The sequence below is a fragment of the Schistocerca americana genome, chromosome 2 (assembly GCF_021461395.2).
Source record: "Schistocerca americana isolate TAMUIC-IGC-003095 chromosome 2, iqSchAmer2.1, whole genome shotgun sequence".
NCBI classification, from domain to species: Eukaryota; Metazoa; Arthropoda; class Insecta; order Orthoptera; family Acrididae; genus Schistocerca; species Schistocerca americana.
In genome coordinates, this window is record NC_060120.1 from 924169315 (window position 1) to 924194583 (window position 25269).

Here is a 25269-nt window from a genome sequence, read left to right on the forward strand (position 1 = left end):
AAACACTGAGCTGCGTGAAATTCGCCAGAGATACAGGTGAAATATGCCTACTAATACGTGTGAAATACTTTAGATACATTTGACATGCGTGTATGTTGCAAGGCTCCAGGTGGACTGTTCATCTTAAAGCACTGGAACGATTTCAACCAAATATGGAATGCATTTTAATTACCATCTGGTAAGAAAAACTGTAGCGTTGAGAACGACCAACCTCCTACTGGGGAGGGAGTGATAAAGTGGAGAAGGAAGGGGAAAGGTGGAGATAGGGAAAGAGAGGGAAGGAAGAGAAGGACAAAGAGAGGAATGAGGAGGAGGAAATGGTCAGAAGGAGTGTGAGGGGTAAATGTATAGAGACTGGGGAGAGAAGGAGAGGGATAGAGAAATGTAAGAGGAGGATATGGACAGAAAGAGTGTAAAAGAGCAGATTGACAGAGAAAAGAGGGGGAAATGTTCAGAGAGGAAGAGGACGGAGGTGGAGGTGAACAGCGAGAGGGGAGCAGGGGCAAGACAGAGAGAGGGAGAGGAGAAGATGGACAAAAAGAGAGGGGAGGAGGAGATAGAGGAGGGAGGGGTAGTTGGACAGAGGGGAGAGGGACAGATGGGCAGAAGTGGGACGATGAACTGGGAGAGCAGGGGAAGAACAGATAGACAGAGGGATAGGTAGAAAGACATGGACAGATGGACAGAGGAAGGGGCAGGACAAAATGGACATAGTGTGGAGGGGGGGGGGGGGGAGGGAGGGAGGCGAATGGAGAAGGCGGGCAGAGAGAAAGGATGGAGGAGATGGACAGAGAGAGAAGAAAGGTGGAGATGGACTAACAGAAGACAGGATTAAATACACACCCGAGCAACGGCGACTCCTCAACTAGTGAGTACATAATCCGCACCAAAAACAGTATATTCCCTTATTAAGTAGTTTGACATACTTGGCTATACCAGGGAGATCCACTTTTACATTCTTCATGTTTCCGTTGTCCTCGATATATCCTGATTATTTACTACATCTTCTACAGTATAAAAATTCCAGAAAATTTACTATAATTTGTGACACTATTATCGCCACATCGCTGAATGTGCATTTAGATATATGCAATTGTGCGACACTGATTCTCTTCACTCACATGTAGGTAAAAATTGACCAGATCGTCTCGAGATTTCGAGACAGTGTTTCGTTTCGGAAATCGTTGCAAGCATTTCGGTCTGAAGTCCGCACCAAATTTCGAGATTCCATTAACCAGTGACAAACATTGGACATTTCCCATTTTTTAAAACAGCGCATTCTTTTACGCTGCTTCTACAATAACGTTCTAAACTGTTTTGTGTACCGTAGGGAAACTGTCCTGCCTCTAATTAATTTACTCGGTATTTCTTTTTATTTAAGTTACATATGGGCGACGGTTATGCACTTAATTTGGAAGGAACAGAGAGCATTTCCTAGAAACATATTGTAGAATGTGACTTTCAGTGTCTTATTTTCTGCACACCTACTCTCTTAGCGGAGAGTGGTAACACTTTTTAGTGTAGTAGCGCCAGACTCGGAGCCAGCCAGTTCACATCATGGTGACGAATGGAAATTTTGTAGTAAGTATGTAGCTCGGGAAAGGAGGACGGTGGTGGCGGATGATTCCTGATCCACAAACTCTGTGGTCATTTCCTGTGTCAAATCTTGTGTCTCACAGAGTGAATCCATGGCTCACTGACGAAGGTGACGACCCATCAGTCGTATAGACATATTGTACTCTGGGGCTCCCTTGAAGCATTTGAAAGATATGCGGAGATAATGGACATTCTTTTTACTCCACTAGTCGTTAATAAACATTACACTCCATAAGCAATAATCAGCCGGCCGCGGTGGTCTCGCGGTTCTAGGCGCGCAGTCCGGAACCGTGCGACTGCTACGGTCGCAGGTTCGAATCCTGCCTCGGGCATGGATGTGTGTGATGTCCTTAGGTTAGCTAGGTTTAAGTAGTTCTAAGTTCTAGGAGAAGGTATTTCAGAAATATTCGAACCATACGCATATCTGGAAATCTATTCCGTAAGCTCGTACGTACATTAACAATCTCCAGTGCGGCACTGTGTCCAAGGCTTCTGTTTTTGCGTTTAACTGCAGGAATTGGTTGCAAATCATTGAGTGTATTCACTGCTATATTTAGTGTTAAATTGTCAGTTACCCCTCCTCTGCCTTAACTGGATCCATCATTAATGGAACATATCATTATCAAGGTATCTTTTACGGAAATTAATCATCAAAAGCTTCTCAGATTAGCACATCTAGACACCCCGTGTGCTTTACATTCACATTACATGGAAATTTTTATATTTCTTTATTATGAAAAAATGAAAAAAATTAATGTTTATATTTCTTTGCGCGAAAAGTAGGAGATGCGAAATCAACGCGCCTGTACAAAGATTCTGAAATGAGGATGTGACTGCCAACTCCACTAAACTAGGAACCATGACAGACATAAACTATTGCAAGAGAACAATCAATAATACCTCATGCATGCTCCCACTGTAGATCAGAAGCAATGGTTAGGCAATTGTAACTGAACATAAAGTCGATGTACTGTTCAGTCACATTAATGTGATCACTTATCAAAAGCATGAATAACCACCTATTGTAGCGCGGATCGCTGCGAGATGTGCGTGAAGAGAGTCAGTGAAGTTCTGGAAGGTACGTTGAAGGTATGTGGAGGCATGACGACCCCAGTGCCGTTGCCAGTTGCTGAGGATACAGGGGAGCGAACAGTCCGATGGAGGTGATCCCACACCTTCTCGAATTGGTTTAAATCCCGGGTGTTCGGTGACCAGGGGAGCATGGAAAACTCATCCTGGTGCTCTTGGAACCACGCGCATACACTGAAATCTGTGTGTCACGTTGCGTTGTCCTATTGGTAGTATCGTCATGGTGTAGAAAAACAAACTGCATGGTCCCAGTGATAAGATGCACACTTGTGCTAAACTATTTTGACTCTCAGAATGAGGAGATCACGCGGGGCATACACGGAAAAAATTTCCCAGAACGAAACGCTCCTTCCTGCGGCCGGGTCCCTTGCGACGATTGCTGCAGGGTGTCTGCTGTCAGTCCGATGGGGCTTGCCAGTCTACATTTGGTATCTTCTCGACTTCCACCATCATCAGTTATTTTGCTCCACAAGTAGCAAAACTCCTTTACCACTTTAAGTGTCTCATTTCCTAATCAAATTTCCTGAGCATCACCCGATTTACTTCGACTACATTCCATTATCCTCGTTTTGCTTTTGTTGATGTTCATCTTATATCCTCCTTTCAAGACACTGTCCATTCCGTTCAACTGCTCTTCCAAGTCCTTTGCTGTCTCTGACAGAATTACAATGTCATCGGCGAACCTCAAAGAATAGAAGCTTTCGAAATGTGGTGCTACAGAAGAATGCTGAAGATTAGATGGGTAGATCACATAACTAATGAGAAGGTATTGAACAGAACTGGGGAGAAGAGGAGTTTGTGGCACAACTTGACTAGAAGAAGGGATCGGTTGGTAGGACATGTTCTGAGGCATCAAGGAATCACCAATTTAGTATTGGAGGGCAGCGTGGAAGGTAAAACTCGTAGAGGGAGACCAAGAGATGAATACACTAAGCCGATTCAGAAGGATGTAGATTTCAGTAGGCACTGGGAGATGAGGAAGCTTGCACAGGATAGAGTAGCATGGAGAGCTGCATCAAGCCAGTCTCAGGACTGAAGACCACAACAACAACATTTGAGAAGGTCACCTGTCGCCCCTCAGTGAACGTCAAATTGCGGTACTGGCGTGCAAATTCCAGTCTTTGTCGCCAATGAACTGCAGTCAGCATGGGTGCATGAACCAGAGTTCTACTGTGGAAGACTTTACGCAGCAACGTTCTCTGAATGCTCTGTGAGGAGACACTGTTGGTAGCCCCTAGGTTTATCTGGCTGGTCAGTTGCTCAACAGTTGCACCCTCTGTTCGCCAGTACACATCCCTGTCATCTGTGATCTCTTGTGCAGCGCAGTTGCTTCGGCACCGGTTTTGGATTGCACCGTTTTGGCGTGCACTGTATACTTTAACCACCAAGGCACGCGAACATTTTACAGGCTTAGCCATTTCGGAAATGGCTTCACCCTTGGCCTGATAACCAATGATCATGTCCTTGTGGACGTGAGATAAAATGCTCTTTTTCCGCAGTGCGACAACGATTGTGCTTTTTTCAGCTTCGTCCCCCTCCACTCGACGCAATTTATATACCATCCACTGCTAGTGCTGCCAACTGCCGTCTGTGACTGGTGGTAGCAAGTTGACGTCGCACGTAGGCGACGATCACATTAATGACTGGACTGTGTAGTTTCTCCGTCCTGTTAGACTTCGTGTGGACACATTCCAGCATGCACAGTAGATGTAGATGTAGATGTAGATGAGCAAGTAGATACTGTCGGAAGATCCATGCGGCTTTTCGCGGATGATGCTGCAGTATTCAGAGAAGTTGCAGCATTAGAAAATTGCAGCGAAATGCAGGAAGATCTGCAGCGGATAGGCACTTGGTACAGGAAGTGGCAACTGACCCTTAACATAGACAGATGTAATGTATTGCGAATACATAGAATGAAGGATCCTTTATTGTATTATTATATGATAGGGGAACAAACGCTGGTAGCAGTTACTTCTGTAAAATATCTGGGAGTATGCGTACGGAACGATTTGAAGTGGAATGATCATATAAAATTAATTGTTGGTAAGGCGGGTGCCAGGTTGAGATTCATTGAGAGAGTCCTTAGAAAATGTAGTCCATCAACAAAGGAGGTGGCTTGCAAAACACTCGTTCGACCTATACTTGAGTATTGCTCATCAGTGTTTGATCCGTACCAGGTCCGGTTGACAGAGGAGATAGAGAAGATCCAAAGAAGGGCGGCGCGTTTCTTCACAGCGTTATTTGGTAAGCGTGATAGCGTTACGGAGATGTTTAGCAAACTCAAGTGGCAGACTCTGCAAGAGAGGCGCTCTATGTCGCGGTGTAACTTGCTGTCCAAGTTTCGAGAGGGAGCTTTTCTGGATAAGGTGTCGAATATATTGCTTCCCCCTACTTATACCTCCCGAGGAGATCACGAATGTAAAATTAGAGAGATTCGTTCGCGTACGGAGGCTTTCCGGCAGTCGTTCTTCCCTCGAACCATCGCGACTGGAACAGGAAAGGGAGGTAATGACAGTGGCACGTAAAGTGCCCTCCGCCACACACCGTTGGGTGGCTTGCGGAGTATAAATGTAGATGTAGACTACTAGTCGAAAAACGTACCAGGCAGGACAGTCGGGTCCCCTAGTTGTCTTTTCACTGTGATGAAAGAACACGTTTTATAGAAAGCGCCCACCTTACAGCGGCCTTCAGGGTGCTTCGGCGTCACGGAGGTGCAAGTTGCCCAGGTGAAACATGTGCACTCGTTTATCACCTCGTGTCGGAGTATCTCACAGATCGAAGGAATTTTTGCGCAGCTTAGCAGTCTGCCAGAAGCCGGCCGGTATGGCCGAGCGGTTCTAGGCGCTTCAGTCTGGAACCGCGCGACCGCTACGGTCGCAGGTTCGAATCCTGCCCCGGGCATGGATGTGTGTGATATCCTTAGGTTAGTTAGGTTTAAGTAGTTCTAGGTTCTACGGGACTGATGACAAGTCCCATAGTGCTGAAACCATTTTTTGAAGTGTGCTAGAGTGGCACGAAACTACACTACATAACGATGTTTAATATGTAGACAAAAGACCCATAACCAGGCAACCATTTTGCAACACGTCTCAAGCAATTCATCAGATTGCACGGGAATTCCTAGCGATGGACCGGTGCGATCTGCGATTGGACCAGATACACGTGCGACCAGCAGACAGCAGGTTGCTGCGACCCGTCGCTCGTGTGTTGAGGGCTCTTAGAAAGACGTCATAAATGTGATATTCCTGCACCCAAAGAGTCAGTAGGTTCGTGTTAGCGCAGTTGGCAGTGTGCAGAGCTCTGCTGTGGGTACGTGTCAGACGGCGACAGCCTGCGTACGACGCCATTAAGACTGCGACCTTCGTATCGCTCAACTGACAATGCAGGTGCGCGCGAGATGCTAGCGGACGAATGACCAAGTTGGCGCATGGTAATCGGATCACTGAGTTGTATTCCGGACGAGTTCTGCTGCGGTCATTCCTGCGCTTTCAAGCGTTAGACATTTTTTCACAAGTGAGACAGTGCGATGCATTATTTATTCTGCAGGAAAATATTTTGTAAGCGAAATGTTCGCAGTTGTGGTTTGCACATTCCACCACGACAAATGGTGCTGTCTGAGACTTTTCCCGACATAATAGCTGCTTCAGTGGTTCACGGGCGTCACGTCGGATAATGTTGTGAAAACTGAATAATAGTTCAACGAGCCAGCTGCTTTTCGTCTTCAAGTGCTCACTGACGTATTGCTACAATGGCTCGCCAATGCATGCGTGACTCGCTAGAAAAGCTCCGATTGTCCATCCGTTTTGAATCGTTGGATTCGCCGGTTTGCGGCCAATAATGCCCTGGTACCGTCTGTGCTGGTTCCCATGCCTCGCTAAGTTGAAATCTCATGTCTCCACTTATCAGATTGTTACTTAAACGTATTTAGACAGTTTCCTTAATGATGGAGTCCCAATACGTGGAGGTAGAGGAAACGATCTTTGTCTCTCCATAGTTCATGTTATGTCTCGTGACAAGAAGGTGTTCAGCAACAACAGACTTTTCTGGCTGACCTAATATGGCATGACGTCTACGTCCAGCGCATCTATCTATCTGTAACAGTCTGGCCAATGCATGATTTCCCACACTGGCATAGGATTTGTTATATTCCCGCTCTTCTCAGACCGAGGTTGTCTTTAAAAGAACCCAGCATCTTTTGCACTCGCGCTAGAGGGCGGAAGAGTTTATTTGATGTTTTATGAGCAGCCTGCCAATCTTAAGAGAATCGCCACCAACATAGGGTACAAAAGCCGTCCTTGTGGAGTTCTCTGTTTATTCTGACTGTTTTAGAGCTTCAGTGCCGCGCGGAATTAGCCGAGCGGTCTAGGGCGCTGCAGTCATGGACTGTGCGGCTGGTACCGGCGGAGGTTCGAGTCCTCCCTCGGGCATGGGAGTGTGTGTTAGTCCTTAGGATAATTTAGGTTAAGTAGTGTGTGAGCTTAGGGACTGATGACCTTAGCAGTTAAGTCCCATAATATTTCACACACATTTGAACATTTGAACAATTTGTTTGTCGGAGTTCCCGTTATGTAAAAAAACAGATCAAAGATGGGTAAGCTCTGCTGATAAGCTCCCTGGATCTGAGATAGCTCTAGCCCTACGAGCGAGAGCCTGTAATACACCACTGCGTTGAGTTGTACGATGGCAGCTCCAAGCTCGTAGATACGGGGCAGTGTGAATTGGTTTACGGAACACACTACGACCCAAGGAATTGTCTTCTTTCCTCGTCTCAATTTTTCTGCGCATGGAGTGAGCTACAGCGTTCCAGAAATGCAGGAAGCATTGCTGTCCCTTGTGGTCATACTACAAATGTGTAGGTTGCACAGGTCCAGAAACATTCAGGTTTCAAAACCACCGACTGCAGTACTCTTTTCTCGAAGTCGATTTTCCCAAAATATTATTCGTTAAATAAAAAGTCGAGGTAAGCACATATTTGGAAAGATTTTAGTTGTCCTCCTTCAGCTTAGCTCCTACGAGTTGTAGTGAATCCACCAGAGGTGTGAACAAAGAGACCACATCGAAACTCACTAGCTCGTCAGCTGGTTCAAGAGAGAAATTCGTCAGTCGTTGTATAATATCTTCTAAGTTTCCAGTACGGTGATGATGATGTTTGGCTAGAGGGGCGCTCAACTGCGCGGTCATCAGCACTCGTACGAAGTCCCAATTTTTACACAGTCCAATTTTTAACTCAATCCAATCTAGTGACAGTTGTCACGAATGATGATGATGATGAAATGATGAAGACAACACAAACACCCAGTTCACGGGCAGAGAAAAATCGCCAACCCGGCCGGGAATCGAGCCCGGGGCCCCGTGATCCAGAGGCAGCAACGCTAGCCACTAGACCACCAGCTGCGGAATTCCAGTATGGTGTTCGCATATTCCTACCAAAGGGCTCAGAACAGAAGCCGGATGTTCTGCTAGATAATATGTTGGAGCCCCTTGATATTGTGTTTGTTTTGTTATCAAGAGAAACAGGCCATTTTTCTACCATTATTTCTCACAATGGAAACTGCCCATCGCACCCCCCTCAAATTTAGTGGTAAGAGGACCCAATGGACAGCGCGTCAAAAGCTGAAGAAAGGTCAACCATAAAATCAGGAAGAAGGTGTACTGAACTGTAAAGAAAAGTAAAATGGAAGCAGTGAACGGTCCAAGGACCAAAAGTGCAATATAGGGGAGCCCGAGATAGCCATGGCATCGTTGTTAACGGGCCACGATGTTGGATTGTCACGCGGGCGAGCGGAGTTCTAAAATCCTTTGTGCCAAAAACTTTTTTTGTTTTCACTGGTCGCTGTATTCAAATTTGCGGCTGGGTCGTGGTGTAACGTCCGTTTGCAACAGCGAGGAATAAGGAAGGGACCTTTAATGACAATTGATTCTGCACAACTACTCTATTAGCAGCCGAAAGGAAGTGGCTATCGTATGGGAACCGCAAACGTTTGATGACAAGGCTACAAGTCAACCGTATTCTTCACCTGAAAACACGTCTGGTATGTTATACATGGCGTTAGTGACAGTAGGTGTATCACATGATAAGAACCTCTTATCGACGGGCGTAATTTGTTCGCTTGGTAAGCGAATGAGATACGCCTTCTTGCCCGATTTAGGTATCCGTATGAATGTGAATGTGATCCCTCCCAAGAAAATGATGAAAACATAGTAGTTTGTCACATAAGTTGAAACAAATGAACGCAACAGTTTCACAGTGACACAGTTTCTCTCTCCTTTGGCAAAACATATTTTTTTAATGTTTTTGGAGTTGGGTTCCGGTTTAGAAGTTTTGAATCTTCAATACCTTTGTTGTATCATAGTTCACCCGTTTATTTGTTGTTTTAATTTGTGTGAGACGTTTATATGGTACCTCGCCTGCTCCCACCATTCATCACTTTACTTGCTACAGCAGTGCATTCTTACCACGTGACTCATAGTATGACAACTGCCAAGACTACAGAAAGTGAACAAACATTTCAATGACCGAACGGACAGTTCATAATGTTGTTAAAAAAATAAAAATAATTGGCATGAGGAAGTTTCGAGCCAAGCTCGACAACTTTACAATCCAACACCGTGACTACTGATCCATGACGCCACGACTGTCGAATTGTGTTCAATAATACCCTAGCTAAGGTTGGACCTTTCACTGTTCTTATTTTGCTTTTTTTTACAGTTCAGTACAACCTCTTCCTGTTTTCACGTTTGATCTGTGTTCAGGTTTTGACGGGCTATCCGCTCGGCTACTTTACCACTAAACGTGGGGGGAGTGCGATGGGGAATTTCCCTTGTCAGTGCAATGGTTTCCGGGAAAAAAGCAACACGGAGTTCATTCGAGCTGCGTTTCGTTGTAGTGGACGAGGCAGCTCCAAATCTTTGAGTCCGTTACACTCGCCGGTCAACGATATTGGGCGACTGTACTCCTTCCCCATGGACGTCTTTTCAGGGGTGCATCGGCCCTAACCTCGTTTTCATGGGTGAAAATGCACAACCACATCGAACAGCGCAAGTGGAAGATCTCTTGGAACGAGAGGATATTCGGCGAATGGACTGGCCTGTCGGTTTCCCCGATTCAACTCCCATCTAACACGTTTGGTATGCGGCGGGGAAAAGAAATGCAGCTCGTGCACAAGCACCAAAGACCATCCAGCATTTGTCAACCACTCTGGTGGAGGAATGGAACGCCCTTCAACAACAACCTGTGGGAGCGCGTTGCAGAGTGTGCAATGCCGTTCGTGGTTTTCACACACCCTATTAGGAACCATCTCTCGGCTTTTTTGATGTCCACAGGACAATCATAAATTGCGGTGACTTCAGTGTAATTATTGTCTTTGAATAATAATCTGCTCTTCTGAATGCATAATACTTTTAGTTACCCTCTGTGCTACATCATTATAGTTTTTTCTACACTACTGGCCATTAAAAAATGGTTCAAATGGCTCTGAGCACTATGGGACTCAACATCTGAGGTCATCAGTCCCTTAGAACTTAGAACTACTTAATCCTAGCTAACCTAAGGACATCACACACATCCATGCCCGAGGCAGGATTCGAACCTGCGACCGTAGCAGTCACGCGGTTCCGGACTGAAGTGCCTAGAACCGCACGGCCACAGCGGCCGGCTGGCCATTAAAATTGCTACACCATGAAGAAATGCAGATGTTAAACGGGTATTCACTGGAGAAGTATATTATACTAGAACTGACATGTGATTACATTTTCACGCAATTTGGGTGCATAGATCCTGAGAAATCAGTACCCAGAACAACCACCTCTGGCCGTAATAACGGCCTTGATACGCCTGGGCATTGAGTCAAACAGAGCTTGGATGGCGTGTACAGGTACAGATGCCCATGCAGCTTCAACACGATACCACAGTTCATCAAGAGTAGTGACTGGCGTATGGTGACGAGCCGGTTGCTCGGCCACCATTGACCAAACGTTTTCAATTGGTGAAAGATCTGCAGAATGTGCTGGCCAGGGCAGCAGTCGAACATTTTCTGTATCCAGAAAGGTCCGTACAGGACCTGCAACATGCGGTCGTGCATTATCCTGCTGAAATGTAGGGTTTCGCAGGGATCGAATGAAGGGTAGAGCCACGGGTCGTAACACATCTGAAATGTAACGTCCACTGTTCAAAGTGCCGTCAGTGCGAATAAGAGGTGACCGAGACGCGTAACCAATGGCACCCATACCATCACGCCGGGTGATACGCCGGTATGGCGATGACGAATACACGCTTCCAATGTGCGTTCACCACGATGTCGCCAAACACGGATGCGACCATCATGATGGTGTAAACAGAACCTGGATACATCCAAAAAAATGACGTTTTGCCATTCGTGCACCCAGGTTCGTCGTTGAATACACCATCGCAGGCGCACCTGTCTGTGACGCAGCGCCGAGGGTAACCGCAGCCATGGTCTCCGAGCTGATAGTCCATGCTGTTGCAAACGTCGTCGAACAGTTCGTGCAGATGGTTGTTGTCTTGCAAACGTCCCCTTCTGTTGACTCAGGGATCGAGACGTGGCTGCACGATCCGTTTCAGCCATGCGGATAAGATGCCTGTCATCTCGACTGCTAGTGATACGAGGCCGTTGGGATCCAGCACGGCGTTCCGTATTACCCTCCTGAACCCACCGATTCCGTATTCTGCTAACAGTCATTGGATCTCGACCAACGCGAGCAGCATTGTCGTGATACGATAAACCGCAATCGCGATAGGCTACAATCCGACCTTTATCAAAGTCGGAAACGTGGTGATTCGCATTTCTCCTCCTTACACGAGGCATCACAACAACGTTTCACCAAGGCAACGCCGGTCAGCTGCTGTTTGTGTATGAGAAATCTCTTGGAAACTTTTCTCATGTCAGCACGTTGTAGGTGTCGCCACCGGTGCCAACCTTGTGTGAATGCACTGAAAAGCTAATCATTTGTATATCACAGCATCTTCTTCCTGTCGGTTAAATTTCGCGTCTGTAGCACGTCATCTTCGTGGTGTAGCAATTTTAATGGCCAGTAGTGGATGTATGAAGTTTCATAGAGATGCGTTCCTGGGCAGTGGCACATCACGTGAAAGTTACTTTTGCCAGTAAGTTTTGCACAGCAGTGTATTTTGGTGGGCTTAGCGTCTGTTAGCGCAACCTGATGGGAATTGCGGTATCACAGCCCAGGCCCCGATGTATAAGGTTTGGAGAAAGTGCCTTTTTCAATTAATCCGCCTTACTGCGCCTGGATTTCTTGCTACCAGGGTGTAGCCCACAGCTGGATCTTGAATTAAAATCAGTCACTTTCGATTTGTAGTTAATTGGCAGATTCGTTCGTCGAGAAAGACTAAACTGGCAAGGTATTGCTTTCCTTTGTCCTCGTATATTGCTGATTTTGCCGATAAAATTAAAACATGATGTTTATTCTTACAACTTACTTCAGTTTAAATGATCTCATATTTTGATATTGTTCTTCCATAAACTCACAGGATAAAAAATTATTTCATTCTGAGATTGGTAAATCCATGTAATCCAGGTAAATTCCTTTAACATCGTTGCTCGCACATTAAATAACCACTATATATTTCTTGACTGATCAGGCACAGATATAAAATTCCACTTCATAACACTTTTATAGGCATCGTACAACACACAAATATTGTATAGGAGGTATTGAATGAAAGTGTGCAGATTGTTTCACAATATCATTACATATATATCTGGAAATAAATTTCGCGATTAATCTTTCAGTAACATATAATTATTGTACAGTTTTATAATGAGATCCAGAGGGGGACAACAGTCGCCGGCAGTATCTTCTTCACAGAGCGAGGTGGCGCAGTGGTTAGCACACTGGAATCACATTCGGGAGGACGACGGTTCAAACCCGCGTCTGGCCACCCTGATTTAGGTTTTCCGTGATTTCCCTAAATCGCTTCAGGAAAATGCCAGGATGGTCCCTTTCAAACGGCACGGCCGATTTCCTTCCCCAGCCTTCCCTGATCCGAGGTTGTGCTCCGTCTCTAACGACCTCGTTGTCGACGGGACGTTAAACACTAATTTCCTCCTCCTCCAGTATCTTCTTCTTGCCACTGGCTGACGCTACGGTTGCCGTAGTAGTCACCGCATCATTTGTGGGGCCCCAGACGAAGATGTGGATGTCGGCGTTCTGCGGCTGCCTAGATCTCGACATGTAACGTAAGAAAACAAACACTTTTGTAGAACACAATCGAAATAAAAGAACTTAGATATAAACAAATATGAAATTCATCAAGATGAGTAGTTCAGGTAACTAATGGGAAGGTACTGAATAGAACTGCGGAGAAGAGGAATTTGTGGCACAGTGACTGGAAGAAGGAATCAGTTGGTAGGACACGTTCTGAGGCATCAAGGGATCAGCAATTTAGTATTGCAGGGCAGCGTGGAGGGTAAAAACCGTAGAGGGAGACCAACAAATGAATACACTAAGTAGATTCAAAAGGATGTAGGTTGCAGTAGGTACTGGGAGATGAAGAAGCTTGCACAGGATAGAGTAGCATGGAGAACTGCATCAAACCAGTCTCTGGACTGAAGACCACAACAACAACAATGAGAAATAAATATGTTGTAACGCTTCCTCACCTGTACACTCTGGGGATAAAATACTGGTATACTGGTGTGACAGCTGCTAATTTTTCTATACACTACAACATGCAGCGAGTTTGAGCGGCAATCCATCGCACAATCGCTGTATAAGCAATTTCTTTCACGGGACATGTGTATAAGCTTACTTTACCCACTGAACGTATGTGATCATCCCACATATTTAATTCAGGTACAGTCCTGAATTGAAAATGCTGCAAAAGCGAAAGGCTTGTTTCTAGTCTTCCATAGCGTTTTAAAATATGCACACTGCTATTTTTGTTGATAATTCACCTACATTATGTTGTAAGGTGGATCTAAAAAACGGTTGATACTGGTACTGTAAATTACTCAAATGACATTTAGCCGAATGGACACCATGTAGCGAGAAAGAAGCGTTACTTCCTGTCACATGAGTACACATTCTCACCTTTTCACTTGAAACTGATGTTGCAGTCTCTCATTTCTGCACGAAGAAACTGTGCACCACATCTATAAGAAAATTTTTATGTATATTTTAAGAAAAATATGAAGGTTCCTGGTAAATTGGCAACACACCAGGAAGATACAAAGTGACAAGAAATTATAAGGTCCAGCAGTAAGCGCCATCGCAGTAACTAAGTCCGTGATATGTTCCACCATGTGGACCTGTAATCTGTAAACGTAACAGGAAACCAGTTCTGGTGATGAAAGCTGCCTCCATGTGGATGTCGTGAATGGTGTGACACGGATTCCATTACCAGTTTGGCAATCTTGTTGATTGTCTCATTGGCCCTATTTACTCGTATTCCTAATATCACTAGCGTTAGTTCTCGATGTGTCAAGAGCAACGTCAACGTACACACGGACAAAGACTACTCACCATTGTAAACATATGCAGCTTTTCCTTCCACTGCCGATACCTCAATGATACGCATTGTAGCAACTGCAGGAATTGCACGTGGGTAACTTCGCCGTGAAAATCTTGAACGACAACTTCTATATGCCAGAATGAGATTTTCACTCTGCAGCGGAGTGTGTGCTGATATGAGACTTCCTGGCAGATTAAAACTATTTGCCGGACTGAGACTCGAACTCGGGACCTTTGCCTTACGAGGGAAAGTGCTCTACCAACTGAGCTACCCAAGCACGACTCATGCGCCGTCTTTACAGGTTTACTCCCGCGAGTACCTCGTCCCCTACCTGATCCCGAGTTCAGCTTTTATATGGCTTTCAGCAAATACGTTACGGAACGTTTCTCTTATCATTTTCCTCTATTCGTAAAAAGTTCTTCCAGTTGTTTGAATAATCGAGGAAGAAGTTTATTATACCCGCCCAGTCTCGAAAATCTTCGGTTTCATTTGAATGTATTCATCGCCTTTCAACCCACCTAAGCCTGACTGCAGGATGTGTGTCTTGGAGCCAGGAGTGCTGAGGCAGACATTCCGCATCCAACTGGCACATGACATCTGGCGCACTCTGACGAAGCAGTCTGCCGAACTTACCAGCCGACTTGTGCCGTCCATATTCCCGAACCGCTCTTTGAAGTTCTGAAAGTAGCATGGCTAAAATACATGCAGAAAACAGGCGTTGCTGTGGCAACTACTGGTGGATTAGAAAATGAGATACTAAAAGTAGTGGATGAGTTTTGCTATTTGGTCAGTAAAATAACTGATGATGGCCGATGTAGGGACGATACAAGATGTGGACTGCCAATGCCAAAAATTTGTTTCTGAAGAAGAGAAATTTACTAACAGCGAATATACATTTAATTGTTAGAATGTTTTTTCTGAAGGTATTTGTCTTGACTGCAGCCTTGTATGGAAGTGAGACGTGGAAAATAAACAGCTCAGGCATGAAGAGAATAGAAGCTTTTTGAACATGGTGCTACAGAAGTATGCTGTAGATTAGATGGGTAGATCATGTATCTAATGCGGAGGTACCAAATAGATTTGCGGAGAAATTTGTGGCACAGTTTGACTAAAAGAAGATACCAGTGGACAGGAAACATTCTGAAACATCAAGGGATCACCAATTTGTTAATAGAGGGAAGAGTGAAGGGTAAAATTTTATAGAGATAGACCAATATATAAATACGGTAAGCAGGTTCAGGTGGGTCTAAGTTCCAATAGTTATTTGGATATGAAAACATAGCCTAGCTCGGAGGGCTGGGTCAAAAGTCTTCGAACTGAAGACCACAACAACTCTCGAAACATAAAACAATGCACAGGTGAACACCTGGGAAGTAATCATGTGCAAAAGTTCTCTCTGATAGACAGTTTTTCAGTCGTAGAAAGATGTGAGTGCTTTTGTCCGCCTCCGTAGCTGGGTGGTTAATGCGTGTGACTGCCATAGGGAGGACCGTGGTTCAGTTCCCGGTACTGCCAGGGATTTTTACCTTGGTAGAAGGACACGTACGGCGTGAGACCAACTGGGTAGTTACGTGAATGAAAAGTAGCGGCTCCAAGGTCCGGAAAACAAACGGTGTGGTACAGTGTCAAAAGAAAGGATACTCCCTTCTACTGAGTCAACTGCCGAAGGTGTTAAAAACACATATGTTAGTTTATGCTGACAAACTGTAATACTAAATAAGGTTAACCTGTTTGTTACTGGTTCCAAAATATTTCAAATCCTTATGAACCGGCAGCTACAAGGCATCAAACAACTTACAACTTCTGATTGTCACTTCTGACACACTGTGTGTCCATCACAACCACTCACAGCGCGTTTGTTTTATCGTGGGACAACTAAATATCACGGAAAGTACGGATTATACGAAAAAAACGTTCCATATGAAATGCTGATTTTTTTCAGATGTGGCCACTCTGTCCCCCCCCCCCCCCCCAATAAGGGTGATGTCAACTTGTTGTTTCAAAATGAGAACTCCCATTTTTTTCTTGCAGCTTTGGATTCCACGCAAAAAAATACCTATGTTTATTGGCAATAATGTTTTCCATTCGTGGTAGATGTTGTTGTAGTAGCGGTGAGATGTACTGTGTTTGGACGGAAGAACCAAAATCTGCCGTCCTGATAGCGAGATTCGAGGATGTTCACCGAAATCAAGCATCCCTATGGTGTGGGGACTTACCAAAATCCCCTCCGAAGGGAACATAAAACTACGTTACATAAAACGTAGCTTATTTGGCTTACTTTTACACGACTAAATGTAAACGTTTTGCTGTGAAACCAAATTTCTCAGACTAAATTACATTATTAACAATAATATCTACTGTTTGGAATAAGAAAGTTGACATTTTTATCGGAGATGTAAAGTAGAGTCAAATGAGTCTGCTATTACTGCAAAAACCCGGAAAAACTGAATTTTCCGACTACAGCGACATCTACCACGAATGCCAATTTCTTTTCGTAAACTTTTGGCGTAGAATCCGAATCTGCAATAAAAATGAGGGATCCCGTTTGAAAATAAAACTCTGACCTCTCCCATGGGGGAGGGGGGGGGGGGGATGGAGAGTTTAGTAGGTGGTAGTCAGTTTTGGCATAGAAAGATGTCATCCTTGAAAATATTTACTTCCAAACTGGAACATTTTTTTTCGTAGCAGTGTCTTTCATCTGGGCCCCAGAAATGTAGAAATCACAGGGGAGAGATTGGGACTATACGCAGCGTATCAAAACACCCTTGGCAAAATGAGTACGGGGCAAGGCTGTTTCGAGTACCCTGCAGAAATTTCCCTTGGAAGCCCTTACACCTCCTCCATACAGTTTCGATCTCTTCCAGTGTAATTTCCATGTTTTTTTAAGTCCTGAAGAAAGACTCTGAGGCCGTCGTTTCACTTCGGGCGAAATGATGGTGGAATCACGGTTTTGTAGGCGACCGCAAACATTTTTCCACGAAGGCACGGACCGTCTTGCCTCACAGTGGGACAAATGTATTGACAGTTATGACGATTACTTCTGATGTTTTTCGATGCCTAAAGATGTGTGCAAAGAGGTCTCTTATGCGAATGCATACTAATAATACACTTTTGGGGCTCTTGTGCTGCAAATTGGTTTGAATCCGTCAAGCTTTCAATCGTCGATTGTCAGTCATATTTAATTGCAATGCCAGATGTACAACTGTAGCGAGGTGATCCGCGATTAAGAACGACTTGCTTCTGTCATTTATAGTTTGCACATCAAACTCCCATGATCATAACTAAGTTACAGAATCTCAACAACTTTAATCACTTGGAATCAACGGTCTTAGCTTCACCTTTATAAACCTTTTTCACTAACCGTTAGTCCTTGAGTCCCTCAAATCCACATTTTCATATATTCGATGTACAGAAAAACACATTGCGTTACTGTCTCTCTCTACTCACTGTTTCTCAACTTTCAGTTCCAGAGATTTTACTACATTTTATACGTTTTAGGTATATGGATAATGTTATTTAAAGGAAATGGCAGAAAAATTTAGATGGTGGGTTTCAAAAATCCTATTACTCTTCGATGGATCGTAGAGGGGACTTAGAAGATAAAATTTTGATAAGGAATCCATTTCTGAAAATATACCGTTTGGATATAAAATTATTTTGAAGTTTTGCTCATTTTCAAATCTCCCGCTTCACGGTACTGTGCATTATAGCAAACATGCACAACGCTTTCCGAATCGCGTCAGTCCATCAAACACCGTTTTCGTCCCAATACAATAACGACTGCTAGAAGCTGGAACGTTGTCAACTAGGACGCTTGACCGTGGAGCTCCACGGACTGTGCGTATAAAAAGCATGTGTTGCAGGTACGCCATGTGCAACGAACAACAGTGTCACCACATAGGACAACTCCTGTTGAGCACACAAGCCAGGGCGCATTGTCTCACCGTTGTGTGTACTGTGAAGCGGAAGATTTGAAAGTGATTCCATCTTCAAACTTACATTTCCAAATGGTACATTTCCGGATATGGATTCCTTATCAGAACTTTGTAAGACCCTCCTACAGTACCTAATACCTAGAAGTTTGTAACAGGAATTGTGAAACACCCTGCATAACTAATATGCCAGAAAAATTCCATCACAGTGCGGCTGAAGTCTGTGTTGTCCCATCCTGATTCATCTACATCTACATAAATACTTCGCAAGCCACAATACGATACGTGGCGGAGGGCACTCTAAACCACTACTATTCCTTTCCTGTTGCGCTAAGCAAATAGAGCGGAGGAACCTTAAACCACTATTAGTCATTTCCCCTGTGCCACTAGCAAATAGAGCGAAGCCACAACGTCTGCCTGTTTGCCTACTCTATTTTCTGGTATCTTAACTTCGCACGCTGGACTCGGATTTGGGAGGGCGACGGTTCAAGCCCGCGTCGGGCCATCCTCACATAGGTTTTCCGTGATTTCCCTAAATATCTTAAGACAAATGCCAGGATGGTTGTTTCGAAAGGGCACGATCGGTTTCCTTCTCCATCTTTCCTAATCCGCTCTTGTGCTCTGTCTCTATTGACCTTGTTGTCGACGGGACGTTAAACACTATCTCCTTCTGCTCCTCTTAATTTCGCTATTCTTACGCGAAATATATACTGGCGACAGTAAAAAGTCAGCTGCAAAAGCTGTTTCGCTAAATTTTCTGAATAGGTTAACAAACGTAGATTCCCAACCATGATGTTCGCCATATTATTTATGTACACAGAAAATAATAGCGCTATGTCATAGTTCGCTGGGGCACTCCTGACGATACCCTTGTCTCGGACAGTCTCTGTAGAAGACAGAAGAAAGTAATGAGAAGTAGCAGAAATGAGAGCAGCAAGAAAACTGCAAACTGGTGATCACGAAGTAGATGAAGTTAAGGAATCCTGCTTCCTAGGAAGCAAAATATCCCATGTCAGACTGAGCAAGAAAGATACGAAAAACAGACCAGCACTGGCAAAAAGGGCATTCCTGGCCTAGAGAAGCCTACTAATATCAAACATAGGTCTTAATTTGAGAAAGAAATTTCTGAGAATGTACGTCTGAAGCCCAGGAGTGTACGCAGTAAGATGTGAACTGTGGCAAAACTATAAGAGAATAGAAGGATTTGAGATGTGGTACTACAGAAGAATGTTAAAAATTAGGTGAATGATAAAGAATGAGGAGATTCTCCGTAGAATCTGCGAGGGAAGGAGTATATGGAAAACACTGACAAGAATAAGGGACAGGACGATAGGATGTCTGTTAAGACATTGGGGGACAACTTCCATGGTACTAGATGGAAGCCGGCCGATGTGGCCGAGCGGTTCTAGGCGCTTCAGTCTCGAACCGCGCGACCGCTACGGTCGCAGGTTCGAATCCTGCCTCGGGCATGGGTGTGTGTTATGTCCTTAGGTTAGTTAGGTTTAAGTAGTTCTAAATTCTAGGAGACTGATGACCTCAGATGTTAAGTCCCATAGTGCTCAGAGCCATTTTTGAACTAGATGGAACTGTAGAGGGAAAAATCTGTTGAGGAAGACAGAGATCTCTGAGATGGGAAGGTTGGCACAGGAAATGAATTTTTGATGGGCCGCGTCAAACTAGTCAGAGGTCTCAAAAAAAAGGGTTCTAAACGATAGAGCACAGCAAACAGTCGTCCTTTTTTGCAGGTTTTATTTAGAAAATCCAGATTTAGTCTATTTCCTAGCCATCCAAATTGTTCGGGGTCAGTCACAGTTATTTGAATACTACTACAGGGAACTGGTACGCATTGAGACTCGAATATAGTGCACCGATAATGGCTAGGCACTAGATGAAATCAGCCGGCCGGTGTGGTCGAGCGGTTCTAGACGCTTCAGTCCAGAACCGCGCTGCTTCTACGGTCGCAGGTTCGAATCCTGCCTTGGGCATGGATGCGTGTGATGTCTTTAGGTTAGATAGGTTTAAGTTATTCTAAGTTCTAGGGGGCTGATGACCTCAGATGTTAAATCCCATAGTGCTCAGAGCCATTTGAAACATTTTTAGCTGAAATCTGGATTTGCAAAATAAAACCTGCAAAAAAGGGCGACTGATCGCTGTTCTCTATAATTTATAAATCAGATCACAGTCGCTGAGTGCACCCACGTTCGTAATGGAAGGTAACCTGAAAAAAAGTTGCAGGAGTTACTTGCGCATTTTTTTAGTCGCTGCCGGAACTCTTACTTCAACGAAGCCACGCAGGATTACTTGTCCAGTCCTCGTCCAACCACCGCTTGCAATGGCCTCGACTTGAACGAGCCGCTGTATAGTAACCTTTCTTTCCTAGTGTGCCTGCCAGTCGTCTTGACACTGAGGCCTTCCAGCGTGGTCCTCAGCAAATAGTTTACACAGCCGGCGAGTGCGTGCGTCCGCGACGGCGCCTGTCGCCTCCCAGCCACCGCATTCCTCTGCCAGGATTTGGATGACCGTCACGTTCTGCTGCGAGCGCGTGCGTGTCCAGCCGACGCGCAGAGACACCCTAGCAGGACGTGACGTTCCACAGGGGGATCTCTGCCGGTGCTACACCTTCAGCACGCTCCGCGTCCCTTCTGTATATCACTGGTACAACTCCTCTCAATTTGCAACTACATTTTCTACTTCTTCTTCCATTACGACCTGCATATTCCTCTTCTCCCGAACTTCTTCATCCTTTTTCTTCTTCTCGCCTGCTTTTCTTCCGAGATCTTCTTTATTCTCTATTCTGTCTTCTCCGCTGGTGACTCTGTACACTTCTCCTGTATCCTGGCCTGTAATATGTCTCTAGCGTATTGGTCGGTGTGTACTTGATACGCGAATTTTCCTTTCCTTACACCTTCATCCCCAATGCCGACCAGTCCTTCTGGAGTTCAACAACCCACCTGGTTTTTGTCTTTCCTCCTGTCCTCCCTGTTGTTTTTCATACTCGTTTCGCCATTCTATCAACATTAATCCTGATTACATGTCCAACAAAACTTGCCCTTTCCAGCTTGATTTCTCCAGATATTATCGTCATGTTCCGGTATATATCTTCTATAGGTCTTCGTTTACATGTCTCATCACCTTCTTGTCCTCAGCGTTTTTCTCTTTTCGCTCTGCCGGCAGCTGTAGTCGAGCGGTTCTAGGCGCTTCAGTCCGGAACCGCGCTGCTGCTACGGTCACAGGTTCGAATTCTGCCTCGGGCATGGATGTGTGTGATGTCCTTAGTTGAGTTAGGTTTAAGTAGTTCTGAGTCTATGGGACTGATGACCTCAGATTTTAAGTCCCATAGTGCTTAGAGCCATTTGAAACAATTTTCTTTTCGCTCCCTAGTTGTTCTGTACCATTTCTTCGTAGTTGATCGTCTCAGCCGCATTTAGTAGTACCACATTATCTTTTAGTGCCTGATCTTCGCACCTGTAGATATATTCTTTTTTTGTATATGTATCTGGTCATACAGAATGCCGGCTTCTTCATGCTCTCTATTATTCCCTCAATACTCCTGCTATACAGTGTGATTCTATGATGATGTTACAAACTTTCAGGGCTGGTGTAGAAGGGAAAATTTATCAGTTTGAGGTAAGGGACTCTGGTCCGGAAACGACCTAGTCGAAACTTGCAGGCAAACATCATTCTGGAATACATGTACTAGTGCTGTTGTTGCTAGGGTAATAGCGTAGGCAACTTTCAGAAGTGGCAGTATGGACCAAAACAAGGAAAAAGTGTCTAGTGAGCAAGGGCTCTGAACTAAATTCCTTAAGAACTATGGCCACCGGATCAATAGATGTTTTTCACGATTACGAAGATGATGGCTCAAATGGCTCTGAGCACTATGGGACTCAACTGCTGAGGTCATTAGTCCCCTAGAACTTAGAACTAGTTAAACCTAACTAACCTAAGGACATCACAAACATCCATGCCCGAGGCAGGATTCGAACCTGCGACCGCAGCGGTCTTGCGGTTCCTGACTGCAGCGCCTTTAACCGCACTGCCACTTCGGCCGACTACGAAGATGAACAAGTGCTAAGTTATACATTTTAAAGCCCATAATTACTGGACTTTTTTCTTGTTTTGGTCCTTACTACCACCGCTGAAAGTTGCCTACCATACAGTCTTAGCAACATCAGTACCACTACCTGTATTCCAGTGTCAGAGTTATCAGAACGTTTGTCGCTTATTGTGTTTCCTGACCAGGGTCCCTTAGATTGATACCTTTACCCTTCTCCATCATCCCTGATAGTAACATCATCATGGAATCAGCCTCTGTATTCTCACTAGGGGCATTAAAATTTGTTCCCACCTTTTTCGCAGTGTCTTCCGGTGTTTTCCCATCCCCGATGGTATTCAACGTCTTTGTCTTTTAGGCAGTCTTTAAACCCACCCTTTTGGCTATCTTGCTCAGATTACCGAGTTCTTTCTTTGCGTCCTCTTCCGTTTCACTATCGCTATGTCGAACGCAAAGGCTAGACAGTCCACTTGGGTCATATTGCCCTTTTTGTCTTCCACGTGCATCCACTTTTTCGTTTATTTGTCTCTACTGTCTGATCAACTTGTCCAGTGGTATGCTGAACAAAACAGGTGACAAACCATGTCCCTGTTTGACACTGGACTTGATCTTAAACTCTCCGACAGCGCTCCTCTGCATCTCACCTTTGCCTTTGTTTTTGTCATAATTTCTTTTATTAATTCTCGTGTAGTGGGTCAAATGGCTCTGAGCACTATAGGACTTAACATCTGAGGTCATCAGTCCCCTAGAACGTAGAACTACATAAACCTAACTAAGCTAAAGACATCACACACATCCATGCCCGAGGCAGGATTCGAACCTGCGACCGTAGCAGTCCAGCGGTGCCGGACTGAAGCGCCTAGAACCGCTCGGCCACAACGGCCGGCCTCTCGTGTAGTGCTGTATACATCTATACAGACTGCTGGTCATTGAAATTTCAGCACGTGGGAACACAGTAAATAGCTAAATATTGATTACTGTGTGTACAGCCCCAGTTGTCAATCGCAACGCGGATCCCTGCAAATTGACATATTTTATCTTTTCGTCTCTCATAAAGACGTCATGTGCCATTCCCAGCCGTTCTAGCCAAAAACACGTACCACCATATGAATGTTGAACTGGTGGACCAACGTCCAATCGCATTACGGAGCCCGTACGAAGACGCAGCATAATCCAGCATTCTTTCAATAGCCAGTCAACAAGCCTGTGTGACAGGCCACGTGACTCTGCCTACCGCGTCTGCTTTGCAGAGAAAACACACGAGATTTTCGCTCTCTTGTAACTGTACCTCTGCTCAGTCTTCTGCTCTTGTGTGTTGCTTCTGCTGCAGGACAGATGCTACAGTGCGTCCTGTAACTTTCGACTGTCTTTGGCTCTTTTATTCCGCATTCACCCTAAGTTCGGTTATATTAGATTAATTGGCTAGTTACATATCCCACAGATAATTTGGACGATTCTTTTATCGAAGTTATGTGGAAAAGTCAGAGTACGCAATATGTGCACTGTAACAGTCCGACTACATGCGCCGTACATGAGCTTTTTGTATTCCTCTTGTGTAAGGCTGTAACGCTAAGTTGATGAAGTAAAAATGTTTGCTGAGTGATCGAATAGGAGCTGCAAGTGGGGGGGAAATCATTTCATTAATTGTTTCGAAAATCTGCTTCGAAGTCGGCAATGAGCTGCCACGCAGTATTTCAACTCTGGGGACTGATTACCGGGATGGAGGAGTTGTGAGCAGTGGAGGCGATGTAACAATGGCCCGGGCAGCATAGGATATACAGAAGCTGCAGCCGAGCTAGAAGAAGAATCGAAATAAAATTTGTTAACGCCAGTCTTTGCATTCTATCCATTCCTGTCAGATGTCGACGTTATTGTAAGGGGTGACAAATAAGTTTCCTTTCGAGAGCCGTACAGTCCAGAATCGGTATGCCAACCAGGCAATATCGCCGTGATCATTGAAGCGATCATCCCACAGAGGCACAATTTTGCAGATAACAGTTTGGTAAAATACAGTGTCCTGATGCGTGAAGAAGTCCGAATTGGCTGCTGCACGTCCTCGTCCAGTAGGAATCGTAGAGCTTTCAAAGCGTTTTTTTTTTTTTAGGGGCCGAATGAGTGATAGCCGAATAAGGAGAGATCAGGGCTGTACGGCGGGTACTCGAGTGTCTACCGTTTGAGTCTTCCAGTTGAGGCTGGCCTCCCAAAGCGACCGGAGTCTTGTGTCGAAAGGCGACCAACATGAAGCTTAGTGCAACATTCCACAACACACATTCTCCAATCTCCGATGGATGTCTACAGGTGTTTGTCCTTCATTAGCTAAAGAAAGAATAACAACACACTGGTCCTGTTTGGACGCGTATGGTAATAACATCGGCATATTTCACGTTTCCGCCTCTACCGCAGGCACGTCGGAAAGACATGAATGTCACACAAACCGTCGGTGACCACCAGCATCGGAGTCACGCTACGTTGCATTTATACTGCAGCCACACCCTCAAAGGAAACTTTTTGATCGCCTCTTATACACGCGCTACGCCAGGATGATCGGTATCGAATTTAATGTTGATTAAATAAAATTTAAAGATAATATAGTTAGACATTATGAAATGCAGGGAATTAACTGTGGTTTTCGAATGTGTGCTGACGTTATTTTATTCAAGTAATTCATCGTTTTTCTTGATATAATCAGGATTTGAGTGACTTTGTGATAACTTCTTTTCAATTTATTACATACAGTGCAGCTTTCCTTTTTTATTTGATGAATGTTGCGACAAATCGACAGTGATAATTATTACTTGGATGTAGTGGCTTACTCCTTGCACTTTTACACGCTCGGAATGGCGGAAATTTTGTTATAGTAGAAATTAGGAGAATTCGCATCAGATGCAAATTTAGTGCCCCAGTAAGATATGTACTGGATCCGTTGCTAAAATCAGGGCTTATTATGTCAGGCCACTTTTATGGATGATTCATGCGGGAAGTGAGCGCTCGCGAGCTAGAGGTTGGACTTCTCTCAGTTACACCCGTTCTTTCAGGCGATAAATAAGATATGATCAATTTTAACGTTAATGAACGTATTTTTGAGTCCTACTAAAACAACTTCTTCT